Consider the following 15,765-nt stretch of genomic DNA (forward strand, 5'->3'; position numbering starts at 1 on the left):
CTGCTGTAGCTGTATTGACTGTAATTTTTGTACCAAACCACACAGTTCCCTTCCTGTAAACTTACATTTACATTTAGTCATTTAGCAGACACTTTTATCCAAAGCAACAAACACATAAGGTACAAGGCAAGCAAAAAAATAAAAATAAATAGCAAAAACTTGCAATAAGTAAGTGGAAAATAAAGTGCCAGTGCAAAGGTCAGCCTGCTACAAAAACTAAAACATGATCTGTTACTATCAATGGCCAGTCGTGCAGAAGTATAGATAAAAACACAGTCATTTCTGAATGCTGAGTTACATTACATTTTTAAATAAGTCACACATCATCATATTTATGATTCAAACCCTTGTTCTTTTGGATGTTATAGTTAACAAAAGCTTGAGTAAGTCTTTACAACAGCTTCTTATTACAACAAACCCAACACTGTAAGATGTCTGTGAGTTCATTCTACTGAATGAACTCAGTCTAACATGTCTGCCTCTTTTGAAACACACAATAAAGAAAACAGAGTGAGGGACTTAATGAAAGAAAAAAATAAAAAGACGAATAAAACATTCTGTCGTGTGCACCTGAAGCTTCTCGTGTGTAAGTGAGAATGTGCTTGTGTGTGTTTTTGACATTTTCTACCAACACACAAACACAGACGGGCAGCAAACAGGCAGTGATGCAGTGATGCATTCCTTTTCCTGTTCCCCCACCTCTCCTCCTCTGCTCTCCTTCCTCTATGCCTCCATCTACCCCCCCACCCTTCTCCTATAAAGCAGCTCAGCAGCCCATCAGGGGGCCTCTCCACTAATTAGGGTCACTAATTGAAGGTCGGCCAGGCCAGAGACCCCTCCACACCTGCGTGGTCATGTGACATTCAAAGAGGTGCGCAGGGTCAAGGGTCGTGGGGGGAGAGGAGGGAGGGGCGTTGGATTAGTTTGACCATGCAGACAAAAAGAGAGGGGAGCAAAAAGGCAGAAAGGGAAAAGTGGACTCATAGATGGCTTTTAATTTATGAAGGTTGTCAGCTACAAAGCGGCTTCAGTGAACATGAAATTTACATTTCACTGTAAAGTAGGGTAGAAATCAGAGTTTATACCCTCCAGTAGCTTAGTTAAATGAATCCCTGCAATATGACAGTTGTCACTCCTCATTCATTCACTGTCCTGAGCATGTTTGATGTCTGTCATTAGCTGTAATATCATAAAGTCACAGATCATTTTAGAAAGGATAATAAATGGAACCAAGAAACTAAACCAGAATCATTAATGAATAAGGTAACAAAATATTCTACACTACTGTTCTGTCTCACACATTTACAGTTGTCTATCATCTATTATCAAGCCTAGAGTTCACACAATAAAACATGCAACATCAAATGAACGAAGACAATGTGAAAGACACGTTAAGAAATGAGGGCGTAGACATGCTGCCTGGACAGAGGTTAATTACCAGGTGACCTTAAGGGCTGGAGAGCTCAGCAGAGGCCCCGAGCCTGCCTGCCTCTCTCAGCCTCTCCCAGCCTCTCCCAGCCTCTCTCAGCTCTTGTGGACTAAGTGATGTCTGCTTGTTTTGACATGGTTCACACAAGAGTTGGACTTAAGCTCGCCGAAAAGATTCACAGCTGCATTCCTAAACCCAAACCAACCTGAAAACCTACCAGAGAGAGGGAATCAGCCAGCATGGAGGGTTTCTTTACATAAAAAATAGACAAAGGTCAATCGTGAGACGGTGTAAGAGGTGTTGACTTGTTTGAAAAAACCTAACATGAGGGCAGGCAAAGATATGTCAGGTATATCTGATGACCTGATGTACCTTACACTGCATGAGGTTCAGTTCTGGTTCTTTTGTTGTTCGAGCTGGGTCCCTGTCTCACTGTCATGACTCTATCGTGATTGGAATTAGTAAAACATGTGCGCTTCCTGTTATGACAAATGTTTATGTTTATGTTATGACATATTTCATTTGTTTTATTTGCTACTGATACCATATCTGCTTATAAAAAATAAAGAAAGATATGCTTTTTAATGGTTATGCTTGGTCAGCACAGCCCTTAACTGAAACAAATGTTACCACTGACCAAGTTAAGATGTTGTATTTAACAGAGGATAGATGAAATGTAATAGATGAAAATGACTCCTAAAAGTTAAGGTTTGGCAATGAGCAATTAGGTTAAGGATGACATAGAAAATGATTTTGTTGAAAATCCCACCCATTATGTGTTTGAAGTGATTGTTAATTTGTTTTCTATTAAATCAGACCGTGATCTTTCTCTAACATTGACCGACGCCTGTGATTATCTAAATCACAGGCGTCATAAATCATAAATGATTTTAAGAAAGTTGTGATCAGACAGACTGGATGTTGTTTCACAACTTTAGATGTTTTGGGGAAAATTATTGGGGAATTTTTAATTCATATGTTCAGTATTATCATATTTGCAACTTGACATTACATAATATGTCAACATTTCCTCATTATGTTAGTAGAAAAAGGATTCTGTTTCAGTTCAAGATAGATAGTTTCTGCCAAACACAGGATAAAGAACTAAGGATGCTTTCATTTCCAGACTCTAAATTTAATCCCTGCACCGCTTCACACATGTCAGATCCACCGGAGACTAGAGGTCTCACCCAGCTGACATGAAAATACAAAACAAAAAAAACATGGGACTTATCATCAATGCGTGATTTTATATTGAACTTTAAAAAAAGCAAAAGCTTCCAAAATCAGCTTTAAGATCAAACTTACATCTTACCACTGGGTAAGATGTGGAGCTCTTTTACTGAGAATTCTGGTGGTATTTTGTAGTCACAATTTGATGGTTTGCTGATGTATTTCTGTGAAAAAGTAAACATACTTGTATTTCCTGAGAATAAAAACCTCCCAAAAGCATATTTTCAGTCCAATCTGTCAACACTAGAATCAAGGCTGTGTGCCGGCTAAAACACGTGGACAAACAGCCGTTTACACCAAAGAATTATAGGTGAGCTATCACAGTTGTATTGTATCTCTGTGACACATTTACAAACACACACACATACACACACATCACTGCGACTTTGTTTCCATTTTCAATTTCTCAACCTTTCACAGAGCTGAATGAATCTTCTCTCTGCATACAAAGAAGCACAGCTGAACACATATACACCCAACAATACACATTATTTTTCACCTCCCTGCACAATAAATTCAAGAAGTGGTGTAAAAGGAAGAGAGGCCGCAGTGTCCCTTTTTTTCGGGATAACTGTGGCTCTGCTGCCTAAATGTCCTTTTCAAGACCCAAGGTCTTCAATTTACACTTTAACTGTTGTTGTCAGACCCAGGACACTTCCCCACCCTCCTGCTGTTTTGCACCAAAACACCTGAACAGGCCAGATGTTTGCATCACCTCCTCTGCATTTATGACCGTTTAGCCTGTATTCAGATAGGCCAGCTGTGATATTATGTGAAACAAGCAGCAAGAACATTCCAGTGTTGTGTTTTGTTATTGGGCTGTGAATCAATGAACAGAGCTGCAGATTGACTTGGCTGAACTGGCCTTGGGTATAAAGCATCTTTTGTGTATCGTCCATTCCTGTGGTTATCTCTGCTGGTCAGGTCAGTAGAACTTTTCAGAAAGCGATCGCACCCCAAGGGCACAAAATGGCGCTTTCATTTGTCTTGAGCTTGAGCTTTAAAGCAATGTCCTTTTAAGGCAAACAGTGCTGAAACCTTGGACTCAACTAGAGTTAGAGCAAACTTGATAAAAAATATTTTCACATTCTTCCTCTCCTTGTTCTCCCCAAAGGAACAGGAAGAGCAAAGAGCTTCCTCAGCTTGTGAATGCAAGGTTTTATGATGAAAGCTGCTTGTAATATTTTTTATTGTCACACTCTTCATGACTCACTGAACTGCACACAAGCATTCGAGTCAAACCGACAATAGCTAATTACATATTCAGTGACACTGAGGAGTGACGTGTTGCAAAAAAAAAAAAAAAAAAGTACTGCCAAAAAAGATTTGGCAGTACTTAAGACAATCCTAACTAAATGAGTGTCTGTACTTGAAAGCTTAGGGCACTTGTCTAGAGTTTTCTGAGGATATTTATGCTTCTTTGACATCTATTTAGTCAGATATTGGTTGTGACATCCTTCATATTTAAAGCGTTTTGTTTTACATGTTTACATGACTACAGTAAAATAGTTTACATGTCTACAGTAAAATAAAAAACTCAAATGTAAAATCTCTGCTGCTTACAATGAACCTGAAATACATGAAAATACCTGAAAAATGCTAAAGACCACATTTAACACAGTGCCCCCACTTATAACACATACCTGAGAAGAATTCTTAACAAATGAGTTTAGCTTAAACAATCTGTGGACGAGGACAGAATAACCATTAGCAGAAGATAAACTTGGAAGAAAATAGAGATGGATCACACATTAGGACAAAAAGTATCAAACATCACCAGGCAAGTTTTCACAAGAAACCCTCACAGAGAGGGTTATGTGTTTGTGAGTTTGTCCACAGTGGCTTTACTTAACGTCCATAGTATTTACATTGCAGTATGTCTTAATGCTTATATCTATTATTGTAGCTAGACATTTGTAGGAGCTGTCACTGATCATTAGCTGAGCCTCAGTGCTGTTAAGCAACAATCAGGTTCATATAGGTTTGGAAAGTGACATATCAGTTTGGATCCGTACAACAATTTTAGTGGTGCAAGTATTTAGATAATTGCTTGCTCATCTCCTCCATGGCCAGGAGTGCATGTTATTTCCTTGATGGTTCATTTACAAATAAACAGATTAAAGCTTTAGAGTTGATTTCAAATGTCGCATTTGCATTTGCAATCTGCAATCTCCTGTCAATATGAAGTCCAAAGAGCTGTCACTGTCAGTTAACAAGCCATGATTAAGCTGCAAAATCAATGCAACATCACCAAGTCTAAAGACATGAAGACCACATTACTGTGTAACAAACTGTACATGTGTAGAATGAGGCTAATTACACAGGCTATGAAATAATGTGTGAACACCACAGCTTTCTACAACAGGGATTCAATTGATAAGGAGCTGCTACAGTAATAAATCAAATTGTGAGACTTTTCAAAGATAGAAGGTACAGCGCACGAGAGCATCAGTGCACTGCTGAACAGCTGCAGCACTGGTTAGGGAGCAGTACAAACCTGTAACCTATCTTTATCATCATGGCATTATAGAAATTTGCCATCATTTCCTCCATCACTTACATGTGCAGGCAGAAACAATGACTCTCATTTAGTGACTCAGCTTTCCTTCTCCTTCGTTTGACTGAGATTATATTTACAAGTTTCCAGTGAAGTTGCTACATTACAGTGCATGGTATTGTCAAACGTTAGCACACATCTGAAAGGTTGAAGTTGCAATAATATCTGTCTAAATTTCATGCAGTCATGTCATGGATAAAGCAAGATAATCTGCATTGTTGCAGCATTTTTAATGAACTGTGAACTACCTGGTTGTCCAAAATAAATTTTGTTGTCACTCTGTTTAGGGTAGCAGGTGTCACATATTAAAATGGTCCATGTGTCGCTTTTAAATCCTAATTCCAGCCCTTCCCTGTGATCATCCCATCAGACTCAGCTTGACCCTCTGCACCCCTGGGGTCACTGCAGGTTGCCCTCATTAGTAACAACAGGGGGGTCTCCATCTCAATCCGGTCCATCACCCCAGTTGTGTCTTCCCTAATGGAGCCAAAACAACCACACATGAACCAAGATTCCTACCCGGTCCGTAACCTATAACCTCAGGAACTTTACTCTGTTCTTTGCCTCCATTCACACTTCATTCACTAGGACTCACCAATCCGTTTAGTCAGTGAAAAGGGAAAAGACACACATGCACACAAGAGATAATTTCCTCTCACTGCCCTCAGCTTAAACTCAGGAGCTCCAAAACACACGCACTCAAACACACACACACACACACACACACACATTCACACACATACATACATCTTTCATTGCTCACGCTGCGTCTTTACTGGGCCCGACTGAAAACAGAGGAGCTGGAGAAACAGAGTTGACCAGCAGCTCAGAATGGGACTGTTGGGGAAGAGGAAGGGAGGAGGAGGAGGAGGAGGAGGAGGACCCCTCTCTGCTTTTCAACGGATGTGTGAACAAAAGCTTGGTCAAACTGTCGGGCCCGCAGCCTAGGGTGTTTTCTGCTCTTGTATCTATGACCAACCAACAAATCGAGATCCCCACCACCTCTGCAGCTCACCTCCCCCTACCACCCCTTTTCCCTTGAGTTGCCTGGCTCTACTGGGAACAGCAAATTAAGGAACCATCCATCTGGGTGTTATCACCAATTACGGAGGGAAGCTGTCAGCATGCATTAAGGCCTGCAGGGAAGGCGGGCGTATTGGCGCTCATAAAGAGGGAGACACAGGAAGGAGTTAGAAAATGAGAAAGTTATTGGATCTGATTAACAATCTTCTAAAGAAATTTTTATATTTTCATTTTTAGAGGTCAAAAGTGGGTAGAACTCACTCAGATCCTCCTGACTTAACCATGTGGCTAATTGTGTTTGTATTAGGGAAACAAGGTCCTTCATTATTTGGCGTCTGGCTGCTCCAAACAAGTTTACGTTGTTTCGTTAGCAGCGCTGAGGATGACTGAGGCACTTGTTCTGTGTGACATACAGCGACCATGTAAGCGATATAAATATAGTAAAAACTCAATGCAACTTATGGCTGGGCCCCTTTTGTTGCTGCTCGCTGGCACAGGTGGTGATTCCCTGTAACACTTCTCCTCCGGCCAGCTTTCTCACAACACAATAGGTCCGTCATTAACTTTTTGCTCCATCGGAATGCTGAAAGACCCCGTTGGCCAAACGCCCCCTTCCCCTCCGATCCCCTCCCCGTGCTCCACCATGCATCCCGCTTTTCTCTTCGCTTGCTGGTTTTCCAGGGCCCTAATTTGCGAAGGCCAGGTGTGCGCGGGCCCGCAGTAAGGGGGCGGGTGAGGCTGGGTGAGTAAAAGGGTGAGTAGGGAATGAAGGGGTAGGCGGCACACAAAGGCGGCCCACAAACTTGAGGCAATCAGTGCAGACTATTTGCTGGATATTCCCTAAATATTTTAGCTTATTTAAGTATTTCCTGTTTGATTCTTTTTTGTGATTTTCATATAGGGCTCCAGTGCACCGCTCCTCTACAGAAATAAAATACACAAATAGAAAAATGTTTTTGAGATTTTCCTCTCGTGTTTCCTTTCCAGTAGCAAACTGTTCATTAAGCTGTAAAGTCAGTGAATTCAGGCTGCAACAATAGTAGCAATGAATTATTTAAGCTGAAAGCTAATGTGATAGTGCAAAGTTGTTTGCACCTGGTGTCCAGCATTCACTATCCTTGTAGCTCTGATTTAGGTCTTTACACCAACTCATGAAGGACACGTCAGGTTCTGTAGGTGCTAAATGCTCCACTGTGTTTTCCATATGGTGCCTGGAAACTACTCTTTTTAGCTTTTTAGCTTTGTTTGAAAAAACAGCTCAATGAGGAAAACTGCAGCATCAGGTGATAAGTCTTTGTGGGTTTGTCACTGGGAGCAGTAGTATTCACAATGGACATACTCATTTAATCAATTTCTATCATGAAATATTGATTGTAACTGCTTTAATTTAGTGTGTTCTTGTACTGCCTGCAGCGGCAGATTGTGTGTTGCCTTTGTGTACATGCCGATGTGTTGCTCCTGAGCAGGATCTGTGGGAGTCTGTGTGCGGAAAGCTGTGGTTTCTATGTGATGTGTCACTTTGAATATGTGCTCCGGCGGTGCATATGAGTATGAATGTGTGAATGGATCATTGTGTGTGTGAGTGAGGGTAATTGGAGGATGAAGGGGGGGAGACCTACAAGTGGCTCCAAAGTTGTACGCCAGCCAGCCTGCCAGGTTGAGAGAGTTGCTCAAAGCTCGGCTGCTTTGGTTTGTTGGATGCACACAGCAGGCGGGTGAGGAGAAAGGAGGAGGAGGAAGGGGTAGTGGGGGGGGACCAGAACTAATTGCCACTAATTGAATTGGATGTGCCGATCAGATGGGAGGTTGTGGAAGTAATCTGAGTTGTCACAGCAGATAACGCTGGGCCATCCCAGAGTGTCCGTCTCATGTGGCAGCCTGTAACATAGCCTGCGAGAGGGCACCGGCCCCCTTTGTCATGGCCACAAAAGGGGAGAGAAGCAAAGTTACCAGTTACAGTGAGCAGCGACGGCCTCGGAGCAGGAGCAGGGGGGGCAGAGGGGTTGAAAATGTGAAAAGGAGGTAGAGGGAAGGGGCAGAAGAGGGGAAAACATGGAAGGGAGAAACAACTGAGATGAAAGATAAAGCACTATGTTCAGTGGATGAAAACAGTGGATGGCAAAATGAAGACATACACTAGTGGGATAAAGGAGCGTGGATGGGGTAAGACTGTGCAGGGAAATTTGCAGAGTCTGCAAGTTTCATTCATAAAGAACCGGAGCTTTACATGCCAAGGATATAATAGAAATTTGTTTTAAAGCAGATGTTCCTAACCACAGTAAACCTCCAGAGAGGCTTTACAACAAGATTTTATGGGAAACAGCATTTATATTAAAGCCCTGATCATATCAGTAAAAATTACAGAACTGTCCCTATTTGTCATTTTCTGATCACACTTTATCTGGATGCTACAGTGCTGACACTATGTCAGTGTAACTAGAAGAGTGGCATCTGATGAATGTGGAAGGTTTGTTTAACGTGGTCCCACTAACAGCCTCAGATCAGGTTAGAGTTAATCACAGTGACAAAAGATTCAGCTAAAGGACAGAGTCAAATGACAATCAGACATCCACGTTTTCCCACTGTACTACTGACATTTAACACCAGCGCTGGAATATGTAGAAAGGTTATCATTATAGTGACGTTTTAGAATTAAAAATTAAACTAAATAAGATATAATTTAAATATTAATTAAAATAAATAATACCCTTTTAACTTATTAAATGCAACTTTATTAAATGCAACATAATCAAATGTACAACTTTGGTTCTTAAACAGGATTTTAAAACATTGTTTTCCGTAATTGTCTTTTCATTGTCTTTCATTATCATAAAATCAGTCATGTGTTCATGCTTTAGAAATGAGTATTGTCTTTTTCACAATAATCAATACATAATTAATGATTATACATTACTTTATTAGATACAACAGGGTTAATAAGGCTTTTATGTTAATGTAATTTGGTTTTTAATCCCTATGCTTTATGTCCAGCAGGACTTGTCGCTAACTTTTTTAGGGACAAAATTGTTTCGTTTAAAATGTGAAGGACCAGGCCCTGGCCAAGCCCACTGCGAAGGGTCACGACCTTTACAGAATCAGTGCCTCTGCATGTCGGGACTAATGGAAGGGCCCCACCAGCTGCAGAGAGAGGAGGAGGTGGTGGGAGATGTAGGGAGAGGAAATGGGTGAGAGGAACAAATAAAGATGGAGAGGGAATAAAGACTGAGGTGGAAAAAAGTGGAAGGATGTGAAAGAGCAGGAGAAATGACGGAGAAGAAAAGTTTGAGAAGGGTGGAAAAACTGGGAAAGAAAACACTAAGAGGGACATCTGACGGGAGTAAAATGTATGTTTTAGCCAACGAAAGGTAGGAAATGAGAACAAAGTTTCATAGAGAAAAAACATGGGATTTGAAAAAGAGGAAAATGAGGAATATTGGACAAATTGAAGAGAAAGAATGAGAGAAAGTGGATGAGCTACAGGACATGATGCAAGGTAAGGCTTAAAGATATGGGAAAAGAAATACCACAAACAGTAAATACAGGCAAATAAGAAGTGTAGGAATGTTGAAAATGAGGGCGGAGTGATGGTGGAATATAGGGGGTGGGGGAAGTCGGGTGTGGCCTTGCTGATGAATACAGATATTTTTTCAGGTTTTCATGTTTCAGATTTTCAGTTCTTGGTTTTGCTGTTTTCCCAGCCCCCTTCTAACCTTGTACCTTCTGTATTATTGTAGGCGTTTTCATTACACGAGCAACACGCTGATGCAAAGCTTTATTTTCTTTAAGTCTTTGACAGTCTGTGGCCTTTGTGCAGCACCAGGAAAATCACTTGTACATCTAGCTGCACGTCAGGTGAATGAGTTTTAGACATTTGCAGAAGAGATGACATCCTGCATATAAATTCAGAGGTGAAAAATAATTTACTCAAAGCAATTTACCTCACTATGACAAAGGAAAATCTTTATTTCACTATATGACTATATTCACTATATATATTTAACAACATGTGAATGAGCAGATGTTAAATGTTATATGCAAATATTACATATATGTGCTTATAAAACTGGGTTTTTGTTTTAGGTTAAGGTAAATGCCTACATAGGGGCTTCACATTAAACATTTTATAGTATAAACACTTTATTTTAAGTATAAAAATGCACCTTACTTTTTTAGTGTAATGACAACCTAAAAGGCCCTACTTTGCTTTTGTTTCTAATATTTGTGCTTTTGCATTCAATACATAAAACTCTACTTAAATACAAATAGAAGAACTAGTTTTCTTTAGTCCTGTTGCTGCTTTTGATCATTTATTCAACTGTTATTTCTACACAGAGGCCCAATAAGAGTATTCAACTGTGACTGTCACAAATGCCCCATTATGATAAGGATAAAGGCAAAACTCAGACAAACATAAGACCTGTGAGACTATCTGCATTTGATAAAATCTGAAACATAGAAATATAGTTCTGCATAAAATCCCTTTGCTAAAAAAACATGCCTTGTATGGCAACAGAAAGTGCTGCACTCAATTAAAAGTATCGCTAAATAAAGCATCTGAGTACTTCTTCCAGCACTGGTATGGAGAGTGTAATCTTTGTTGATGAAACTATCCATGTGTGACCAGTTCTCAGTTTGAGCTTGAAAGGTGAAAAAAAACAGAACAGAGTAAAATGCATATGACAAATGTTCAAACGGCTTAGTCTCTGCAGTGAAAGAAATTAATGTTTTAAAACCACAAACAAACACTAAATAAGTTACTAGTTCTGTTGGTGTCGACATTTGGCCTTTAAGAGTCTGCAGAAAGATATTTTCTCATCTAAATACTGTATGTTTATGCATCTCTTTTTATGTGTGTTTTACCTTCAGGATAAATTACAGACAATGTTGTTAATGTCTGACTCTCCTGTGAGAATTGTTATAATTAAGATGTGGCTTATTTGTTTGTGGTTAAAAAGGTTGAGATGTAAATTTGGCATTATTGCTATTTAAATGAGCATGTGTGATTGGATTCAAAACCTGTGTTTAATAGAAATAATAGTGTGTTTAAAGCAATCGGGTAATTGTTGCCAAATGATGTCCCACACTGATAAGAACAAATTGGCGCTTATATTTTTTTGAAGAGGAAACAAGCTGCAATCAAGGCGAGGTGAGAAAACACGCAGCAAGTTATGATTCAAGAGCCAGAGGTAATAAAAAACAAGAGAAGGTTTATGCTAATTTATGCTTCACTTTCAAAAATAATTCCCTACCAGACAGACAGATGCCCCTATCATTATCAGTCTGTCAGCTGCTGTGTGTGTTCAGTGTTCAGCTGCAGACAGTGCTACTGTGTGCCCGCCATGACCAGACACCCTTTCTCTCCCATGATGACCCTGAGATGGGGACCAGCCGTCTGTGCCACTTTGTGCCAGCTTCCCCTCTGACATCATCACCGTGAGACGGTGATGTAGCTGCCATTACAGGGGACGGGGCAAAAGCCAACGGCAGAGGATGCTGACAGTGTGTCTGGCTTTTTGTTAGGTGTACAAAGGCTTATGTGTTTTTCTTCTTCTTGCAGACTTGGAGTTTAGTGAGCAGAGGAATAAAAGAACAGTGATGTCAAAGAACCCAGTTAAATAGTGTTGAACAAAAAGTAAATATCAAGGTGGAATTCACACACTGTTCCCACATTTACAAACAGGGAATAATAAATACTGTAGAAGCAATGTCACAATCCTTTGCATGCAAGCACATTTATGCCATTCAAGTTTAAAAATGATCCCTGCATATAGTTTTAAAACATAAACATCAGAACAATTTGAAATTGTTCAGTTTTTGTCTTTTTATAATTTAGTTTATAATTTTGTTCACATTACGAATTCAAATTTCTTTCTCTCAGTTAGAAGATTCAGAGCTCAGTACTGAGAGAAAACCTGTTGAGGAAATGAGGCTGAGCAACAGGTGGCAAATCACGGAGTTAGAGTGACACCTACAGAGCTCAGCGTGGAAAAGCTCCGGGCTCTAGCCAGGAGTGCACACAGGCAGGCTGTGGGAGCAGGTTTTATCTTCATGCTTAATGTTTTTTAAATGTGTAAGTTTGTGCACAGCAACTTACAACTTGAGCTCACAGGACATCATAGGGAGTGTGGATCTCATAAGAGATAAACAGGAGAGAAATGTAAAGTAATTTGAGCATTTACTCAGAAATTCACTCAGAAAACCTTTAGTGATTGACAACACTAATCAGACAATGCACATATAAAATGTAATAATAGTATTACATTTATAGTGGGCTTTCTTTAGGAATTTATTTTTCATATACAGTTTAGTTGTACAGGCATACTAACTGTTTTTTCTAAAACAATATCTAACATGACTTGATATGAACATGAGTTTCTACAAAAGCCCCTTTCCTTCATGATTAGTTTTGTCTCAATGCAGAGCAGTGAAGAATTTCGCCAAAATAAAAGTCCTGTCCAAAATCATTTTCATCAACCTAATTCAATACTTGATTTGTCCCTCGAGGAGCATTTTAAGGCAAGCTGGTTTACAAATAAGAAAATGGCACAAACATTAATCTTACTCCTCAACATACAGAACTATGCAAAATTAACTTTTGATTCCTCATAAATATGTCAGACTTTAAATTTATAAAAACCCCACATTTTCATGCACACAAAATAAAAAATACTATATATTAAAATATGTAAAATGCTGAATGTGTGCTTTATCTATCTTCAGCAACTGATTGTGCAAATTTAAATAATTATGCTCCACTTTAAGTACTGGCTGCCAGTGTACATTTGTGAATATTTACCCTCATTCCAGCTGCTCAGCATGTGAATCTGCCTGTGTTTGAGTGGAACATGCGCTGAAACTAATCACAGGAAAATATTGTCATTTACTCACTCTAACAGAGTCGGTCATCATCCCCTGGTCTAAACTAATAAACAGGGAATCCCCTGTGGGGAATTGACTCACTGGCTGCTATTCTCAGCAGCAACACAGTCAGATCCAACTAGACTGATTCATTTACACTGGTAGCCTCAAATATTCATCTGTCTCTCCTGCAACAGCGTAGTAGTGAATCATGAAATACAGTACCATGAATGCACTTTAGAGCTGTGACTACATGGTGATGTAATTTCAAATGGTAAACATAGCCTACATATTAAATATCCCATTAAGTACTTATACTCCCCCTGGCTCCTACCAGATGGTTAAAGGTAAGTTTGGGGTTATGTGCAATGATATTCTTCTGTTTTGAGGCAAACAAAAAGGTGCTGCTGTTTGTTTGGACAAAACGTAATGGCTGGGACACAGCTTTTATCATAGAGAGAAGAAAGTGTGAGAGAGAAGAAGGAGAGTCTCACATTAGAATGGGTGCAGCCGGCGGCAGTGGCGACGGCCCTGTTTGTTTGTGTTTGCAGCGTACAGTGGAGTCACCAGGAGGCCAGCAGTGTCTGCGAGGCTCTCCTGTCACAGTGCATCCCGTCTCCCTCCTCCAAACACGCTTCATCCTTCCTACCCCTACTCTCTCAGTTCTTTCAGTAATTCCCAGAAATCAAATCCTCTACCATTCTGCCTAAAAACACTCTCCTCTTATAACCAGTTTCTTAAAATCTCCCTCTCCTTCCCTTCGTCGTCTTCTGTCCTTTGCAAAGCCTTGTCTCCTGCAAAGGTCTTGACACTGATGACCTCTTGTTGACCCCAGCCTGACCTTTGCAGGTTAGCTTTTCTGTCAGCTTCAGTTGTAGTGCTGCCGAAAGCTGCGATAATCCAATCACACAGTCATTAGTGCTGAGTAGGCCAGAGCTGGAGCAGGTGAGTGTGTGTTTATGTCGCCATAATCTGTCCATAATTTTTACCCATTTCACACACTGGCACTGTAGATTTAATCACTACATTCTCATCTGGTCCATCTGCCCAAAACCACATCAGGTCATTGGCATTAAAGCCCAGAAATCTGTCACCTCAGTGCAGTTCTGCTCCAAGTATTAAGCAGATACTCCTAAATCAGTCCTTTCACGGCTTCATTAAACTTCAGCTATAAAACAGTCCTGGACTGCGTGACTGCAGAGGCGGGACGGGTTGCCAGGATGACACTTTTTAGGTTGAAAGGCATGTTTGGTGTCTGAGCCAATCATGAGGGAGATGTAAAGAAGACAAAAAAACTTAGTACAAACCAGTTTTTACTTTTTTTACAGAGCTCCAGCTGAATCAAAGGATAAAAAACATCATGATTCCTCTGTTAAACTTATTGGTTGTAAACAGCAATTAAAATTCAGTGCAGAGAAATATTTTCTGTAAGATTAAATACAGTTTCTGCTGACCTGCCTTTCTGGTATTCTACCTTAACTTTAATCTAAGCAGAACCAACCTGATTAATTAAAGAAAGTAATAACACAATGAGTGTATTTGCAGTGTTATGCTATGACCTACATTTGTCAACCCTTTAACATAGTATTTATAGTTTATGAACCAAACTCTAGTTGCACTGTAGCCTTTTGTTGCTCTTTTCTGTTTTATTCTTTAACAATTTGTAGTTAAGGTGTTTTTACATTTTTTATATTAGACAGCTAATATACACTGATAGTTATTTTAATGAGTAGGCTGTAAAGCCCTTTTAGAAAAGGAAAAGGTTACAAAAAAAGCGCATTTGCTCTTAAAAATCTAAAAAACCTCTTAAAAAAATTGTAATAGTTACTGTTTTTAACATTTTACCATTTATAACGTATTCTCTAAGAGTCAGTAGTTCTGGTGTCCTGTTTTAAAATTAGTAAATTAATAAATTACCCCTGCCCTGCTCATGTTTTTTTTTTTTATTACAAGCTAATATTAAGTGCAAACTTGCAAAGTTAAAATTTTAAATATTATCGGGGTCCACAGAGTTTCCAAAGATGCCACGCATAGCTTACTTGAGAAAAATACGTAGTAAATGTTGTGGCCCGCAGCACAGTTAAATGATACACTGAAACTACAAAAACATCACAACAATGTTTGATTGTGAAAAACAGAAACGGACCGTTAAATAGTGGAACAGTGTAGAGTTAGGACGGTTTCGCAGCCGTTTTCCGGAGGCCTGTAGGATCAGGCACATGGCTCTTACTGAAGCTGTCAAATTATGAAGAACTGAAACTTGTACTTTGTAGTCGGGGGGCAAACTGTACACGCAACACTTTTATCACTGGCCTGTGAGCAGAGAGCAGGTCTATTAACTATAGTCTTTATAAAAGTCTCTAAAGCCCAAACCCCTGATAGCGTAGACAACTATTCTGCTGGCCTTCTGTGGCAAAACCGATCGGTCCCCAAAACCTGTCAAATAGTTACTTCATAGATTGTTTTGTTTGTTTAACTATGTGTCAGTAGCCTCTTTTCAAGTCAGGATGGCCGAGCGGTCTAAGGCGCTGCGTTCAGGTCGCAGTCTCCCCTGGAGGCGTGGGTTCGAATCCCACTTCTGACAGAAACTTTTTCAATACTGCTTTCAATAGTACAGACATTACAGTAACGTCCGCGTAGTTCCGTTACTTCTTTCTGACGACTT

The 15,765-nt window shown here is 39.9% G+C and overlaps 1 non-coding gene across 1 annotated transcript; it reads left to right on the plus strand.

Annotated features, from left to right (window-relative positions):
- Positions 1-15,601: 15,601 nt before the first annotated feature.
- trnal-cag (transfer RNA leucine (anticodon CAG)) lies at positions 15,602-15,684 on the plus strand. Its single transcript has one exon. It is a non-coding gene; the product is annotated as a tRNA-Leu (tRNA).
- The last annotated feature ends 81 nt before the right edge of the window (positions 15,685-15,765 follow it).

The sequence above is a fragment of the Channa argus genome, chromosome 12 (genome assembly GCF_033026475.1).
Source record: "Channa argus isolate prfri chromosome 12, Channa argus male v1.0, whole genome shotgun sequence".
NCBI classification, from domain to species: Eukaryota; Metazoa; Chordata; class Actinopteri; order Anabantiformes; family Channidae; genus Channa; species Channa argus.